The sequence below is a fragment of the Bidens hawaiensis genome, unplaced genomic scaffold (assembly GCF_021521415.1).
Source record: "Bidens hawaiensis isolate Kalapana, Puna unplaced genomic scaffold, B.hawaiensis_p1.1 tig00020653_1, whole genome shotgun sequence".
Taxonomy (NCBI): Eukaryota; Viridiplantae; Streptophyta; class Magnoliopsida; order Asterales; family Asteraceae; genus Bidens; species Bidens hawaiensis.
Window position 1 is genome coordinate 40,475 of NW_027493166.1, and position 19,626 is coordinate 60,100.

Below are 19,626 nucleotides of genomic sequence, written 5' to 3' on the forward strand. Positions count from 1 at the left end.
CATTAATGTTAGAGAACTTATTATTATGTAAATTATGGATAATTAATTTCAAATTAATTTTTTATTATATACCAAAACTATAAATAATTACGGTAAACAAAAATAAAGAATTGAAGTTATGAGTTGTTTTAACATTTAGAACGAATTTTGAATTTGTAATGGTATGAATGTTAACTTGTAATCTTTTAACAAAAATAAAAATAATAACATACTTGTAAAGTATAATTTTAATATGTTACCTTAAACATAATCTGAATGTTGGTATATATTCCATGTAAGTTGGTCAAACCATTATTATGAACATTAATTAGAAATTCAAATTTATGGGAACTTATTATTATGTAAATTATGTATTATTAAAGTATATAAATTATGGGATAATTAAAGAATTAAAGTATATAAATTACAATATTGATATTAATTCGGTTATATATACAAAATGAAGGAACGAATAAACATTAATTAGAAATTCAAATGCTAGTCAAACAATTAAAGGAAACCTGTTAAATAGGAAACATGTTAATATTTCGTGTAAATGTTAGTCAAATAATTAGTATGGACATTAATTATAAATTCAAATTTAAATAATATACCAAAAATGTAGAGAGATATCATAAATAAATTCGATATCTTGATTTACTTATTTATGTAAATTAGTAAACCTGTTATTATGTATTATTATTTATAGATGATGGACATTTAATGTTAGATAAATTATTATTATGTAAATTATGGATAATTAATTTAAAATTAATTTTTTATGGTACACCAAAAGAAAATACAATTACGGTAAACTCATATTAACTTTGAGTTGGGTGAAATGATTGCAAATTAATTTGTATTTCGTTAAGATTTAAATTTTTATATAAAAGGGAATACAATAATTATATTATAAAAGGTAGTAACTAAGTTCTATGTATGTGTAAATGTTATTTTATAATTATCATCGATATGGCCAAATAGTAAATGAGAAAAAAACGAAGTTAATTTGTAAAATCGGTTTTCTTTAAAAATCAAGGAAAGAAATTGTCTATAAAATGTGAATGAAATAAATTGTAGCAACAAAATTAGGAATTAGTTAATTGAGAAAGTCAATGCATATAAAATGGGAATCCTGTTATGACCATAAATTAGAAAAGTCAAACTAAATAATTTGAATTAATGGAATAGTTAATTGTGTCATTTATTAAGGCGCCGGAAAACAAAATATACATCAAGGTATAGATTAATATTTAGCTTTAACTAAAATTTATGAAATTCAAATATTGAAATACATGAATAATCAAAAAAGAAAATCTATACATGATAATATAATAAGAATATATCTTATAAAATCTTGATCCATCGTGAAATCATATTATATGAGTCGGAAAATAACCTGAAATAATAAAATCGAAAATTAATATTGATATTATGGTTTTTTGAATTATAGTTAATAACCGGAAAATTTAAAAGATGTAACCGGAAAAACGATATTATGACAATGACCACGGTATGTCGGATTTTTTTGTAGAATTTCCAGAGAAATGAACATCTATTAGTCTTGGCATTGACCTGAAATTAGAAAGTAGAATATTAATGTTGATATTATGGAATATTTGATTTTTAATTTGTAACCGGAAAAATTGAATGTCTTACCGGAAAATAAGTAATATGGTTTTTAACCATGGAATCTCCGATTTTGATACCTTCGATGGATGAACATAATTTTGATCTAGAACATAGATTAACAGCATGTCAAACAAAAGAACACGAAAAATTAAAAAAATACTAATAAATATAAAACAATCAACATTGTTATAAGTATAACACATAACCGGAAAAAATTACCGTCAATACTTACTGGAAAAACGTAAACACGTCCAAAAATTGTAGACATCGCCTTTCTTTATTAAAAACCTAAATTGATTTTAATAAAATTAGTTAACAATTAAAAAAAACATAAAAAGATTAGAGGAATCAATAACCAGAAGAAATATAATATTGCCGGAAATACATATATCAACAATCAAAATTTAATATATAATAGAAACTTACCGGAAAATAATTAATCCTTTATATAATCCTTGAACATGGTAATCTTTAATGCTTCCATGTTGCTATGTCAGAAATAATAAGATTAAAGCAAAGGTTAAAGATTCAATAACTCATATTTATAATTTCAAGAAAATTAAAAAACCTTGAGAATGTCACAAATATGAATGTTCAGAAAGGAAGTGAGAAATGTGAGATTTTCTTTATTCGGTTTTCTAGTATTTATAGATGAACATATTCTGTTACAAAATTTGAATTGTTAGATTAAAAGGAAATGTTTAAATATAGTAAATATAGGGAAAACAATTAGGGATTTAAAATATATAAATGATAATTGATATTTACTTAATTTGGTAGTAATAACCGAATGTAATTAGCGATTGATTAATTAATTAATAACACAATAACAATAATAAGTCATAACTCATAAATTATATTAGAATTCATCTTTACAAAACTAAACACATTAAGTTGATTTTAGAATCAGTTACATATTAAAAATTGAATATTTAACAAATACAATAATTGCCCGAAATAAACATAGGAAACATATCAATATAATCAATATGAATCAGTTAAATATAGGAAAATTGGATTAAAATAATCCCACCTTTAATGGATTGGCCAATAATAATTCCACCTCCGGTATTTCCCGCTGGCAGTCTCACCTTTTCAATGTTTTTTGTTTTATAAACCAGCGTTAAAAAAACTTAACGGGGTTAAGTTTTTGCTTATGTGGCGAGTGACATGGCTTTTTTCAATATCCTACCTGGCTTTTCCCTTTATATTTTGTTTCCATCCTTATAGTTCAGGGATCTAATTGCAATTTCTGTTATATTATTATATTATTAACCCATTTACCCAGAACCCGTATGCTCGTACCCATGATACAAGTACCAACCCGTGACCCGTTTAGTATTCTTGAAGCACAATTCTCGTCCAAATTATGGAATTGATCTAGGGGAATTATTCTTTATGCCAAATCGGCCTCACCGACGTCTCTAATTTGGTAATAACAATCATGGATGATACGTATTGCTCATTTAAACGAACCGACCTTAACGTAAAACTGGTTTATACCTGTTTCGTCAATAATAATTCAATTAATCAGGCCTGCATCATCTTGGTGCCATCGCCAAACAAACCCCTTTACCTAATTGCGTTATGACAATCGTTAGTTGGTTTCTTGATTTGTTCTTTGGTCGGCTCTGTTATTAACAGTTAAACCCTTCAAATAAAATTGTTACATGTATTATTTTATATGGTTATGATCGTCGTTTCTTCCTCATCAATAACCCTATGCTTAATTGATTGAACAATGACTGGATTAATCGATTGATATTTTTAGGGTTCTTGGTTCAAGCTATTTATGTTAACGTCTGGTTATATTGGTTATATTATATCGCCCTCATTTCCTAAAAAGCTTAGCGTTTTATGCGCGATAAGAAGATGACGAACTCATTTTGGGATCCAATCGACAATTTTTTGTCTGAGGATTCAATCGGATTCAAAGGGAAAAGCTAATTAGGGCTCAATAGTTAATTTTGGGGTTTAAATGGGGAGTATTACACGTAAGTAATCGGAGGGGGGAAATATAAAGGGAAAAGCCAGGTAGGATATTGAAAAAGCCATGTCACTCACCACATAAGCAAAAACTTAACCCCGTTAAGTTTTTTTAACGCTGGTTTATAAAACAAAAAACACTGAAAAGGTGGGATTGCCAGCGGGAAATACCGGAGGTGGGATTATTATTGGCCAATCCATTAAAGGTGAGATTATTTAAATCCAATTTTCCTTAAATAAAATGGCCGATTCATGTTTACAAAATTATACAAACTAAGCTGAATTTGAATTCAAATTGTAATCCGTATTAAGTTGTTAAGTTATAGTAATGATATGAATTAATAAAAATCAATTATTGTTAATGAAATCTGGAAACAATTACACAATAAATAAACAATTTAAAATACTAACAAATACAATAATTTATTAGGAAACATATCAATTAACAATTACACATTACACATTCAAAATTACACATTCAAAAGATAAGAAATACCATAATTTACATTTGAAAACAATTAGACATTAAACATTACACATTAAATATAGGAAACATATCAATTAACATAAAGAATTAAGAATTCAACATAATAACCTAAATACTAACCTAGGTTAATAATCTAAAATATAGGTTAAAAAAATGTTAGATTAAACATTAACCATTAACAATAGGAAACATATCAATTGAACATTAAACATAGTAAGGTAAGAATGTAAAATAATAATCTAGGTTAATATGTAAATATAATACTAACCATCGATGTGAACATACTAACATAAGAATGTAAAATACTAACCATCGATATGAAGATCTGATTAACAATCGTCATGGATATTCTGAATCGTTTCCCGGATGTAATCAAATCAATCGTTATTATGAAATAACGCACAGTTCGTTTTAGCGGCGATGGCCCAATTTAGAATCCGATATCCGGTGTCGATTTTATATGAAGAATCGGATGAAATCATTATACGATTGATATCCAATAATGGCCGATTGAATGGAGGCTTTGGTTAATTAGGTTAAAAGGTTTAGTATGAAAGAGAGAAAAGTGGAAAAGAAATTAGAATTGAATTGAAGAAGAAAGAAAAGAAAAATGGAAACCTGGTTTTAGGTTAATGGTTACATGATTACCATAAATATGTTAATTAAGTATTTTAATTATTAGTATTTTTGATTTATTTAAATTGTAAGAAAAATAGAGAAGTGGAAGTTATATTTGGAAATTATGAAAATCGTCCAATAGGAAAGGGGCATGTGGAGGCAAACTAATTTGTTTTAATAGTATAGGTAAATTTAATGTATTATTTAAAATAAGTAAATAAATAAAAAAACTTGATCAAGCTCCGGATCACCTGGACCACTACACCTTCTTGGGCTTGGTTGAGGGACTTGATCCAGGGCCATGTTATCGCCTACGTGTCGGGTTTTGATTGGATCACTTGGGGCTCAATCAAGCTCCATTATCCTTAGCCTTAAGATTACTAGGTAAGGCAGTAATTTCTGATTGTTAATTACAGATCATATAGAGTTATATTTAGGAACTACCATCCATAATAATAATATGAAAATATATTTTAATTATAACCTTTGTTATCGAAACTCTTGTGGTAACGTGAAAATATCATAATGCTATTTTGATTCTTTTTATCAGATATTTTCGTAAAAGAGTACTTATGATTCCTTTTCTAGCCGCAAGACGAGAACCATACATGTTTAAAAAAAACCCAATACAATTAACATAGAATTTTAAGTAACAACTAATAGAGGTTTTAGGTTATTTAAGTGTTAACAAAGACAAGTGACAACGTCCTTTGGTATACGAATAGTGATATACTGTGTTATCAACTTATCTGACACCAATAGTTAGCTATGAATATAACTTATGTACGTAAGACACCTACGTATCATAAATGTAATAAAACCCACTAAAGAGTTGTTATAGTAGTTAATAACAACACTATTCAGTTCACATAATGAATATGAAGTTTAGCCACAAAAGTTGGAAGTCATAACAAATGATGTTACTTTCATAGACAAGTTCCAACCAGTGTATTATTTACATTCATATAATTTTTACACCCATTTTCTACCGCTGAAACAATGAATCTGCTATGTCATTAAATCATGTACAACATGTTATAACAAATGCATTGATCACATTTCATTTTTCAAGGAGCATATGCCATTATCATCTCTCATGTTTAGTCATCACAGTTTAGGCATTAACATACATAACGCATATTGACACGTAAACCAACCAAACAATTGGCATACCCTGTGTCAATGTGGCATGTGCACATAGTTTACACAATATTCGAAGGTGCACGGTACTTCATCTTGCATTTATAAGAATTTTAATTCACCACCAGAAAAATGTTGGTTATTTGTATGTTATGCAAAACATGAGTGTATTGTATGAAGAAATTATAGTTGTGTGGGATGAAATCAAAAGAGAATACAAAGAAATTTTAAACAAAATTATTGTTCTTTTTCTAATTTTTTTTGAAATATGTACGTCCTTTTATTTACACGTGAAATTGCTATTATATAAAACATTATGTCTTCAGAAATTCTAATCTCTGTGTGTGTTGATGTGCGAAAAGCTAACAATAAAATACCTCGCTAAATACCGAGATTTCAACACTAAGTTTTAAAAAACGGAAAACCTAACTAGGGTCAGATAATCGGAAAGTGTACCGGTCGCGTGTAACACAGACACAAGTCCGGATATCGAACTCAATGACACGTTCTACGATTCATTGAAACGACACTAAGCTAAGATTTGAATAACAAATAAAACTGATTTTATTTTTATTATCTATTTTAAAACTAATTTAACTAAGTTAACTAACTGACTTAAGTGGAGAACTTAACAAGGTTATAACAAATATGGAGAAACGATTGCTTAGGCAAGAATCCTATTGACAGTTCAATGGTTCTTAAAATAAATTAGGTAAGGCTCAATAAAGATCGCTAGATCACCTCTCGGTCACGCTAACTAACCCTAATAAATCTAAGAAGACTGAATTAACCTACCTAGATAAATATTATTAAGGTACCCTAATGACGAATCTCATCTTCGACTAAAGGACACAGAACCCTCTTAGAATTGGTACTAGCAACTTTAGGGATAAAGGTGTAACAATATTTAACCCGATCCAAGACACTTATTCACACATTAATCTAAACCAAACAAGACCAAACCTCACTCTCAAGTAATTCTAACATAACCGAATAAAAACACGAGACAAACCAACTCCCTGTTACCTCTCGGTCACAAAGAAGGTGAACCTACTGAATTTTAATAATTAATTACACATGAGATTCCTATAGTCACGCTAGCAACAAACAAGTCGATTTCCAAACCAAATAACCCTAACCGAACGACACAAAATCAATCAATCAAGACGATTAGGAGAATCGCATGCAATAACTATATATAAACAATAATTAACACATCAAAAATCGAATTAGATAAAGCTTTTCAATGGTAATACGTTGTATAATGAATTAAAACCAAATAAACCGTCAAACAAAGTCGATAATATCTCAGCCTAGGTAGTTCAAATATTTAGTTACTTATATTGTTGAACGAGACAAAAACAATAGCAAACTCATGTGTAATTTGAATATGTGAAATAGTGTTTTGAAACGTGAAACTGAACGATAAACGAGCCGATTAATGCTTCCAAGCCTGTTCCAGTACTCCAAACACAACTGCCAAATCATTTATTCCACTTCCAATTAATTCCCAGCCGTGTGTCTGCTATGAGGAATAATAAAAACTCGATGTTGTGCAATTTTCGTCTCCATTCCAATTTTGTGGCACTACCACTTGTATTCTCTTAGCCGTGCTTTCCACTCTACAGTGTCATGTTTGCTTCACTTCAGCCGTCAAACCATCTTCCTCTGTTTTCTTGGGTCTTACTTCATAATAAACCCATTTTGCTGACTTCGTTCTTTTCCTCTTGGTCCATAACAGCCCAAAAACTCAGCCCAACAATAATTGTGATGTTGTATGACATTTGTTAGCCTAAGAGCTCACTACTAATAATAGTGATCTATGAATAAACACAAAAGAAACAAGCATTTAATATTCTCATATATGTTTTTTTTTCCTTTTTATATGCTAGTTACTGTTCAAATAAAAGAAAAATAAATAAAGGACTTCATTGTTAATTGTAATAAAACAATTAACAAGTTGATCTCCCTAACATTTGTCACGTTCATTGTTGTTGTTGATTTGTTGTTATTATTATTTGTTGGTCTAAGTGTAGTAAAACTGTAAAAGTACTATGATTTAGATTGTTCACTCATGAAACCTTTTAAATCTTAATATAAGTCAAAAAGGAGTAATATTCTATCAAAACAGACTCATAAACTATTTAAAGTGTAAAAAATATTTATAAAACTATATATATAGTTTAGAGCACATCATGTGTGTGTGTGTTTGTCAAGAACAATGGATTTACTCATAAACTACACACACTTTATTGAACACAACTCGTCTCAAGAATCCAAAACACATACAACAATATACCCCGGACGATGAACTAACTGATCAAAACACTTGAGAAACTAACACCCATAAGCTACCAGGAACACAGTAGTATCTAAATTCTAAACGATAGAAACCTTAATTGACTATCGTATCAGACGAAGAATGTAAGAAAAGACTTAACCCCTAAAATGCATAAAATGAGGGCTAAAACACAATAATTGACTTCTCTTCACTAATATATCACCAAGCTACCTTTAACCCTTCGAGAATTCCAATCAATAAAATTAGCCCTCTGTTTTTAAATCAGCTATAAACTGCTACAACTTCAACCATCTACTAGATAAAACCTTTAATATATTTACTAAATGAATTACAACTATTTTAACAGTTTTCATGCTAGCAAATTTAATCCAGTAGCATCGATTTTGTTGTGTTGTACTAATAACACCAAGATTAAAGTTTCCCTTAACAAAATATTAATGTAATTGTCCATTAATGTAGTCACATAAAAAGAATACTTTTATTTAGTTGAAAAAAGCATACTTGACCGATATAACATCTGAGTTATGTAACCAAAGTCCAAACTAATAAAGTAAGTTATTATTAGTTTTGATTAAATATGGTGGCGTAAGGATGAAGATTTTAATAACGTCGGAAGAAAGGCATCTATATATCATAACCAACAACCCCATCATGAATCAACTGAATCCAAAAACATACCGTTAATGCAAACAAACCCTTTTTAATCATTTTGGTTTTCGTAGCACACAAATATGCTGTTCGTTACAAGTCAGATTTCAAAATACCTTCTACACAATCCCATCATCGTTATCAAACTTAAAAGGAGTATATTGCTTGCACACACAAAACAAAAACACTTTTTATAATCTTACTTCTATTTGTAGAATAATGAAAAACCCCGTAAGGTGTAATGTATTATTGATCAACTATATATAGAGGAGTACAATGAGATAAATACAAGCAAACATAATCAAATACAATCTCCTAATTATGGTAACATTATAATACTAAAACTCTAATAATATATTCTAGAATGTTCTCTAATATTCTCCCGCAGTCAGAGCGGTAGGAAATTGGACGCTCAGACTGGAGAGCAAAGCTTGTGAAGATATACATGTCACGTAGAGCAGGAACTCGATCGGTTATAGGATCTAAGAAGATCGGCGACGGCTGCTAGGCATGATGACAAGAGATTCGACTGCGACGACAGGAGTTATGACTGAGTCGGCCGAAGCAACGACTTTGCGGCACACGACGGCAATTCTTTTCATATTCCGAAGAATATAAATAAATAACAAAAAAAACTAAATAATAATAATAATAATAATAATAAAGAAAAAACCTACTTTTTTTAAGGAATTAATGAGAGAAAAAAATAAACAAAAGCAAAGGAACTTTGTGAATGGGAGAAAAACTAAACAAATAAAAACTAAAAAAAAATACACTTTCTGTTTTTCAATCAGAAAAAAAATATATATATTTTTTGTTCAATGAAAATGAAAAACACAAAAGCAAGTAAAGCTAAATAAGAAGATAAGTAAAAGAATTGTTGAGAAGGTGAAAATAAATATACTAAAAGGAAAATCACATTTGAGAATAAAGATCAAATAACTCAAAAGTCAAAAGTGGGTCTTCAAGTTTAAAAACACGATTTTGTATTGCGCTCAAAACCAAAAGACATAACCAGGTAGTTGACAACGTGTGATGAAGCGGTGACTTTTACTTCTGTTCGTACGTGTCATATATCGGTTTGAGATATAAAGAGGCACAGGGATAAACCATAGTCTATGACAATGGTGGTGGCGGTAAATTGTAATTTACAGCCGCTAATTAAATAAAAGACAACGGTAAAAAACGATAGTGGGTAGACCGTAGTCAACGATATATGTGTGCGCAAACGTCCCCGGGGCAGGACGAGAACAAGAAGAAGAGAAAGAAACAGGCCATAACCCTAAGGCTCTGATACCATGTAGAATAATAAAAAACCCCGTAAGGTGTAATGTATTATTGATCAACTATATATAAAGGAGTACAATGAGATAAATACAAGCAAACATAATCAAATACAATCTTCTAATTATGGTAACATTATAATACTAAAACTATAATAATATATTCTAGAATGTTCTCTAATACTATTATATCCTAATTATTAGTTAAAAAAAGAATATCGAAGAAACTAAGCTACAATGTGCCATATTGAAAAACTTGTAACATGAATCATAATGTAACCTTTCCCTATATAATAAATGTTTTAAAAACCGGATCTAACTACTACACCATCGTTTCTAGCATGCTTTATTTGAGTCACTTGAAACAATCTTTTATCCGTGTTTGGTTCATTAGCTTGTAAACATACACTGACAGGTCCGGTAATTTAATCGGTTGAATTGATGGATAGGATGTTTAAAACATTGGTTTTAATGCCACACTCGTACTTTAACATCATGTCATTTGGAAGTTTTTCATGTTACACGTTTCTTTCTTTCTTTTTTTCGAATTAGAAAATTAATAAGACCCGGAGTCCAAATTTCTCCATATGGAATATGACTTGAGAGACCAAATGCTATAGGTATAAAATGCCTAAACGTTTCCTTCTTTCACATTCAAAGTCCAAATTTCGGTACTTTATTTTTTAATATAATTATTATAATATAAAACATTTAATAATGATTTAATAATGATAGTTTAAGAATCTCTTAAGTTTAGAAATTACAAGTTATACAAAATTTGATGCATATGATACAACAATATATGCATGTTCTTTAAAACCAAAATCTTTTTTTAAAGGGTAAAATTGTTTTTTGCAATCACTAATAATTAGTATATATTATTTATTAATAAATATTTAATTCGACGCAATATGTACATTAATTAATAATGCTTATTTAATAATAAATAATAATTATTAAGTAATAATGTTACCTAAATACAATAAGTGTTAAAGAAAAGTCAGATTAGAGATCGAGTTATATTTAACTCTTACAAACCTGTTGCGAAGTACATTCCATCCACTAGTTTATATGTATACATACATGCATAAGCACATATACGTGTATATGATATATCTATGGATGGGTGTCATTAGCATGAACCATTTCAAATAAGATTGGCATCTTAGTTAGCCCTCACTCTTTCCATGTCCAAATCTTTATCCATTAACATCATTAAACATATGCACACGCCTATATACACATATGTATATATATGACCCCCAATGGTTTCTTATTTTGAATCAAACACACAAGAACAACAATGGCTCTCATTTGGTTCAATCTCATAAACCTATTTCCTCTTGCCACTTTCTTCATCCTAGTAAACCATGTCTACATTACATATTCATTTACACCAAACCCTTCGATCCCGGGTCGGACACACGATTACAACCTCCATATACGCAAACTACAAGACCTCCAATCAACGATTTCTCAATCGAATCCGGTAGGTGTATATTCATAGTCTTTTTATATATTTCATATCATAAAGATAATATTTTATAAGAATGGTGTTAACTTAAATGTAAATGTAAATGTAGGCGTTGAGTACTCGTATGTATGGTGTGAGCTCATACGGGGCGGACCCGACTGGGAAAACGGACAGCACGGACGCGATTCTGAACGCGATAGCGGATGCGGTGGCGGAGGAACGTGATGGGATATTGATGGAGGGGATTGCAAACCACGGTGGCGTGCAAATAAGTCTTGAAGGTGGGATTTACATGATTAGCCGCCCGGTCAAGTTTCCAATGGCCGGAATTGGAAATGTCGTGGTAAGTTATTGGTTTTTAAGTTGAAAATTGAAAAATGTGTTGATAATATTAATTCCACAAGACTAATATTTTGACTACTGGAGTTGTTCAAATTACGCTTATAAAACGTGAAAGTTTAAATAAAAATTATTTGGACGACAAATATCTTTTTTGTAATGAGAAATCAGGGAACCTTTCTTGTATAGTAGAAGTATACACGTATTCTCTCTTAATTTTCTAATAATAATTTTAACTTTTAATGTTAATTGAAAACCAATTACCAATATTAGGCATGTCGGCATGACCTACTTTTTTTTTGTGTCGACAAGACTTATTTTACGCTAATAACAGTGGCGGACTCGAGAGTTATTTTCTTGAGGGTCGACATCGGGACTTAACACTAATTTTAAGGGGAGAGATCAGGATTTTCACATATAAATAACACTAAAAAAAAGAAATTTAATGTGGCAGCCGCCCCCAACCTAATACATAGGTCCGCCCCTGGCTAGCAAGACATGTGTTCACCTATATCATATATAAAAGGTGTAAAACAGTAAAAGTACCGGGGTGGTGGGTGGTTTACACAAAATTACATTTTATTTTTAACGATAATTGAGAAATTTTGTGTCTATAGGTGCGAAACTACATTCTTTTTGCATGCGACACGTTTTCATTGGTTATAACAACTGGTACGGCAAAAAAAAATTTATTTTAGAAAATAAAAATAAGTGATTATTTTATTTAAAATTTAATTACTGATATCATCTTGTGATTTTCCCTTTTTAATTACTGATATAACATGTTTACAGTATTCATGTAAAGTGTCATTTTTATTACTTAATAATTAAATTTATTATTTTTATCAAAGCACGTAATCTGTTACGTACGTTCAAATGCAAAATGATTATGAGTATCTTGCATCAAATAGTTACATGTTTCTATAAAAAAAAATCCTTATATTTTTTAATGCTTTCATTATTTATTTATTTACTTCAGAGACTTATAAGTTATAAGACAAAACTATATATATGTCCTGTTAATCTCTAGACACGTTACGAAACACATATCTGATCATGTTAAACCTATGATTGTTATTGATAGATATCAGGTGGGACATTGAGAGCATCTGAAAATTTCACAAACGATAGTTATCTCATAGATCTATCATCATCATCATCATCATCATCACCATCATCTTCGGAATATAACTACGAATACATAACATTTAGAGATATAATGTTGGATTGCAATTGTCATGGAGGAGGTATTCGAGTAATTAATGCTCTACGAACAAACATCGACAACTGTTACATAACCCATTTCACCACCGATGGCATCTTTGTCCAATCCGGTCACGAGACCTACATTCGTAACTCCTTCCTAGGTCAACACATCACCGCGGGTGGGGACCGCCATGAGCGGAATTTCACGGGAACCGCCATCCGGTTAGCTGGAAACGACAATGCCATCACTGACGTTGTCATTTTCTCAGCCGCCACCGGGATAATAATATATGGCCAAGCCAATATTATTAGTGGAGTACATTGCTACAATAAGGCCACCGGGTTTGGTGGGACCGGGGTATATTTACAGTTACCCAGTCTTACACAAACCCGTATAGTCAATTCTTACTTTGACTATACCGGGATTGTGACCGAAGACCCGGTCCAACTTCATGTTTCGGGTTGTTTCTTCCTTGGGGATGCGTTTATTGTTTTGAAATCGATTCGTGGCGTTGTGAATGGGTTAAACATTGTTGATAACATGTTTTCGGGATCAAATAAAGGAGTCGATATTGTTCAACTCGATCAAAGGAATGGTGCGTTTAATAATATCGATCAAGTTGTTGTTGATAATAATAATGTTAACGGGATGAACTTGAAGGCAACTGTTGCCAAAGGTGCCACGCAAGGTAATGGCACCTTGTGGACGGTTGATTTCAACCAAATACTTTTGTTTCCTAGGCGTATAAAATTCGTGCAATATACAATGATGACGAGTGAACGTAACGTATTCCCAAATTATGTTCTACGCAATATTACCAACAACAAGGTGTTTATCGAGTCAGATAAACCGTTTGCGGGTACTGTTTCGGTAACAGTTGATCAAGGATTGTCAAAAGGACAGGAGAGTTTTTAGGATTATAGGATTGGAATTTATTCTTTTTTTACTATACAATTTATAGATTGGTTCAAAATATAACAAAGGAAATTTGTGAAAGTGTTCAATATTCTTTTCTTGGAATTTTAGTCTCATTTGTGTTATTCGTCAAAAGGTTGGATTATTCAAATTAAGTGTTGAGCATCTTTTATAGATGAATCAGCACATTACTTTCAAACTTTGAATTCATGTTTTAATATTTTGGAACTCTTTCATTTCGACGTTTACCTAATGATATTGTTGTATAACTTTTCATAATAATATTGGCATATAGCTAGAGGTGCACAAAAAATCCATACCCGGTACCGGACCCGAATAAATATCCAGAACCGGTTTTTTATACCCGGGTATTCTATACCCGAAACCGGAACCGACCCTACCCGTAGGGTATGGATAGGGTATGTTTTTTGAGCTCAATACCCGTACCCGGAACCGTACCCGATTTATACCCGTAAATACCCGAAACCGGTCATACCTCATACCCGTACCCAGTTATACCCGATACTCGATAACAGTTTTCTAATACCCAAAATAATACATGAGTTTTTATAATATATTTTTATGTTTACTTCACAACTTTTATATTTTAGTTTTTTTAAAATACATATTATTAAGTAAATAATTTGTACTTAAGTGGATTTATGGTTTTTGTAATAGGTTTAATTATTTTTATAAATTACAAAGTGTATTTTAATTTTAAACAAATTTAAAAACGAATAAATAATTTACAAATTTAAAACCGGGTGTTAATACCCGATCGTACCCAGTTCCAATACCCGAACCCGATTATACCCTACCCGGGTACATAGGGTTGAGTTTTTCTCGTCCGAACCCTACCCGAACCCTACCCGGTTCTCTCAATACCCGATCATACTCGAAACCGGTTTCATACCCGAACCCGGGTATTAGAAAAACCCGATTTGTGCATCTCTACATATAGCTACTAGCTACTTGTTGACAAGCAAGCAAAGCGGGTAAAGTTATAGGCTTTTTTGTTAGTATGGATTGGAACAGACAGTTGGGTTGGGTTGATGACTTTTTATATTTTTAAAACTCTTTGTAACGAGGTGATTGTGAATTTGTGATTACAAAACACATGTAATTGTAAATTTACAATATTAATATAAACTTTAAATGAAAATATTTAGAAGGTTCACTTTCAGCCCGTTTGGTCTTCCATTTCAACTAAAGAAAGAAGTTATTTGACATATATAAGAGTTTAATATCATACGTAGTGGAACGCTTCCCACCCCTAAGACATCTCAAAGCGCCGGGAAGACCGCTCCCGGGGCGCTTTGGGTGTTTTAGAAGGGGTGAGCGCTTTCCACATAGCGCCTAAAGGGGTGAAAGAGTGGAAGTTGATTGGAGGATTTTTAATTGTTTTTTTCTAAATAAAAAATAATAAAATAATGAGGTAAGGATTAGTAGGGTTCCATCAACTATACCCATTTTTTTTGTCATAAAGTCTCTTTGATGATGTGACACCACAATACCACATGACACAACACGTTTTCATATGGGCTCCATCCACTAGTTTAAGCATTTGTACAGTGAGCTAATGAGGTATATAAATGTATTTATGCAAGTTTTTCTAACAAAAAAAATCTAACTGAAAGTAAAACAACACATAAATTGTAAGAAAAAAAACGAGTCAAAAATATCAAACAAGTGTAGAAGTAAAATTGGAAAACTATAAAAATAATGAGAACATATGTTAGGACACTCGTAGTGGGCGGGAATTCCGGGCGACAAAACAGCAAATATGGGCGATAACAACTCCCACCCCCTCCCCGGCGAACTGTAGGGCGATAAAGAGGGGGGGGGGGTGTTTGTCGCCGGCTTGTGTTGTTTTGTTATTGTTATTATTATATTGTGTTTGAGATATGTGTGTCTGTGTTTATACAATACCATTACACCTCAAAAACAAAAACTCACCCTTTGCTGACTAGGCGTCACCTAGCGCAAAACGCCCCATTTTGTAGCTACTCCACTACACATAGCCTTAGGTCACCCGTAGTGGGCGACAAATGGGCGAGCTGGGCGAGAACCCCCCCCCCCCCCGATGATATGTGAGGCAAAATGGGGTGGGGGGGGGGGGGAATTATTGTCGTCGTTGTTTGATGATAAATAATAATTAATCATTTGACCGTGGAACGGTCACAATTTAAAAAAATAAATAAATAAAATAAAAAATAAATAAAACTTAATATAAATATCAAACTAATTCAACCTATTTTTCAACATATCATACACAGACTCAAACACAAATATCAAACTAATTCAACCATTTTCACCATTTCATACTTCTTCACATTTTCATTTCATTCTATCTCAAAATGGATTCCTCGGATGCCCCGAACTCTTCCGAAATTTGGGATCAAGTAATTAAGGAGAGTCAGAGAATTTGTCAAGTGAAACAACGAGTGTTTGAGGAGACAAAAGAGGCTATAAGCGAAATGCGGTCCGTCGCCATTACGATAGTGTCTGGATCTACAAGCTCTTCGTTGCCACGTAGGCGATCGTATATCCATCAGGATCGTACCGAAGCGAACGATCGTTTGATAAAGGACTACTTCACCGACACACCTACATTTAATGACGCTATGTTTCAACGTCGTTTTCGGATGTCTAAGCGTTTATTTTTGCGCATCGTGGGAGATTTGGAGCGAGAGTATACGTATTTTAAAAAAAAAACGACGCAAGAGGATATTTAGGATTCACCGCCATCCAAAAGTGTACTTCGGCGCTACGCATCCTCGCATACGGCAACACGACCGACATCAACAACGAGTATTTAAAGATGGGTGAGAAAACGACATGAGACGCATTGGAGAATTTTTGCATCGGTAAAATTTAAATTGTTTACATTAATTACTGTTTTTAATATAAATATTTTTTAATAATTTATGTGTATAGGAATAATACAATTATACGCTAGTCGTTATCTGAGGATTCCAACTTAAAACGACCTGACTCGTATATACGATGTACACAAAAACAAACATTATTTTCCCGGCATGATCGGGAGTATAGATTGCATGCATTAGGAGTGGAGCAACTATCCAACTGCATGGCGAGGTCAATATACTCGTGGTGATCATGGAGTGCCATCGGTTAGTCTTCAAGCCATTTGTTCACACGACCTCTAGATTTGGTCGGCCTACTTCGGCTCCATCAGTTCCAACAATGACGTAAACGTTCTCAACGCGTCCGCCGTGCGAGAGTATTACATCAGCCGAAGCATACAGGTCTTACCGTTTTATGCCAACGACACCTTCTATCGTCACGGATACTATTTGGGAGATGGGATATATCCATAGTACTTGATCATCGTCAAAACGTTTCAAGACCCTATCGAAGAAAAAAGAGAATACTTTAAGAAGAGGCAAGAGTCCGCGCGAAAGGATATTGAGAGGTGTTTCGGGGTTCTAAAACAACGTTGGCATTATGTGAAAAACCCATGTCGTGTATTGACGATGGAAAAAATGAGTGATGCCATGTATATGCGTATCATATTGCATAATATAATTTTAGAAGACACTGGCAGAGCAATATGTCAGCACTATATACCAGGAAGCGTTTCAGAACAGTTCCCTCAACCAACCGCAGAGCAACAAACACAAAACCTTCACGAGATCACATCAAGTGAGACACATAACCAACTGCGGATTTGGTTCAACACGCGTGGGATAATCGTCACGTTGAAGTAGAGGACGTATACGAAGACGAAACGGAAGAAGAGGACGAGGAGGAGAAGGAATACGAAGATGAAGACGAGGACGAAGACGAGGTTTAGTATTTTTATATGTATTTTTTAATTTTATTTTTTGGTGTGTTTTTTTTTTATTTTAATTATAATTTATATTTCTTTTATTTAGTTAATTTAATGAATTTTAATAACTTAAATGGTTTCTGTTTGTTTACTTTAATTACAAAAATAAAATAATAAGAAAAGGTGACAAGACACTGGAGGGGCTACAACACCATTACACTCCAAAAACAAATTCCTACCCATTGCTGACTGGGCGTCACGTGTCGCAATTCGCCCAATTTGTAGCTCATCCACTACATATAGCCTTACTGTCAGCTTTTCTATCTCTATAATTACAAAAAAAAAACACTACATTTTCTCTCTCATATGTAATTAAATGATAGTTTTTTACCTCTTTATCATTATCTTTTCTCTCTCATCCACTCACAACTACTTTCAAATATATTAAAAAGTAAATAGAGCATGAACAATGTTTATCCAAATTTACTCAAAATTTACTCATCTCTTTATAATTTATATCTCTTCCATTTACAACCACTTAAAATTCTCTAAACGTTTTTAGAGAATTCTCTCAAAATAAATAGAGAAGCTACTGAAAATGCTCCTAAAAAACCAAAGTTAAAAAAAGGAAAAAAAAAGTCAAAAGCAATATAAATGAATTGTAAATTGGTTTTTAATAGTTATAACTATCATCTTTTGATCATTGTTGGTTCTATCTAATGAAATAGCCGGTGGCAGTCTCACATTTCAAAGGGGCTGTCAGTTCGTGTATTAACGTGTTTAACAGGTTATAGACGACGCGATTAACATAAATATCAAACATGAATATGACTCATTTAACAATTGACTTTAATGGTTTGAACATGACAGTTATACGTTTTATACATCAAAAAAGAGAAATGATGTACTATAATGTCTTAGTTTTAGTTATTTATAAAAAATGTACAAAATTGCATAGTGCACTTTATTGTTAAACATGATGTGTCTAAACATGTGCCCATTATGACAACCCTACATTTTAGCATGTTTGCTTCCAACCATCCATGACTAACGGAAATGTAACCCCGTTAGTTTCTGAGCGTCCGAAAAACATTTTTTGCCGGAAAACTCTGCCAGAAGACTCAACCTGAACACCACCACCACCATTTGAACAACATCGTTGACCACCACCATGTGAACACCATCGCCGCCGCCAACTGACAACCACCACATGAACACCACCACCGTTGACCACCACTACCCGAACACCGCCACCACGCTGACCACGACTATCTGAACATCAGGACCAACGGTTTCCACCTGATAAAGGAGTTTTCCGGCGACCACCACCTAGGGTTCCGACGATGTCAATAATTGGATAAGAAAAAGTTTCTAAAGGTCTTATTTAAGGTTTCATGGTGGTATGGGATGACAATGTTGAGTTTTCCGTACGAACACGTTTTTCCGACGAACGGGGACTAACAAAGTTACGCTCCCGTTAGTCGTGGATCGCTGGAAGCAAACATGTTAAAAGGTAGAGGACTGTCACCAACCATTTCGTTAGTTGGGACCGGCAACGACCAAAAGGTGATGGTTGAGATTATTTAAAACCAATATACCAAATTGAAATAGCAACGCATGTTCACCTGAATAAAACGCAAAGTAGAAAGGCCCTGAAGTCCAACACGTTGTAACAGGTTTGTAAGTGTCTAGTGTTTCATTTATTGAATGTAAGTTGTGGCGGTGCCAATCGTATATTGTATACATATGTAGACGTTGTAGTTAATGCTAGACTTTGTAATTAATTAAGGTTCGAGATAACTGTCAATCTTTCAAGAACAAAA

At 32.4% G+C, this 19,626-nt stretch overlaps 1 pseudogene across 1 annotated transcript; it reads left to right on the forward strand.

Annotated features, from left to right (window-relative positions):
• Positions 1–11,079: 11,079 nt before the first annotated feature.
• On the forward strand, positions 11,080–14,010 carry LOC143561311 (polygalacturonase QRT3 pseudogene; annotated as a pseudogene). Its single transcript, XR_013140285.1, has 3 exons — positions 11,080–11,564; positions 11,659–11,892; positions 12,973–14,010. The product of XR_013140285.1 is annotated as a polygalacturonase QRT3 pseudogene (transcript).
• Positions 14,011–19,626: the final 5,616 nt, after the last annotated feature.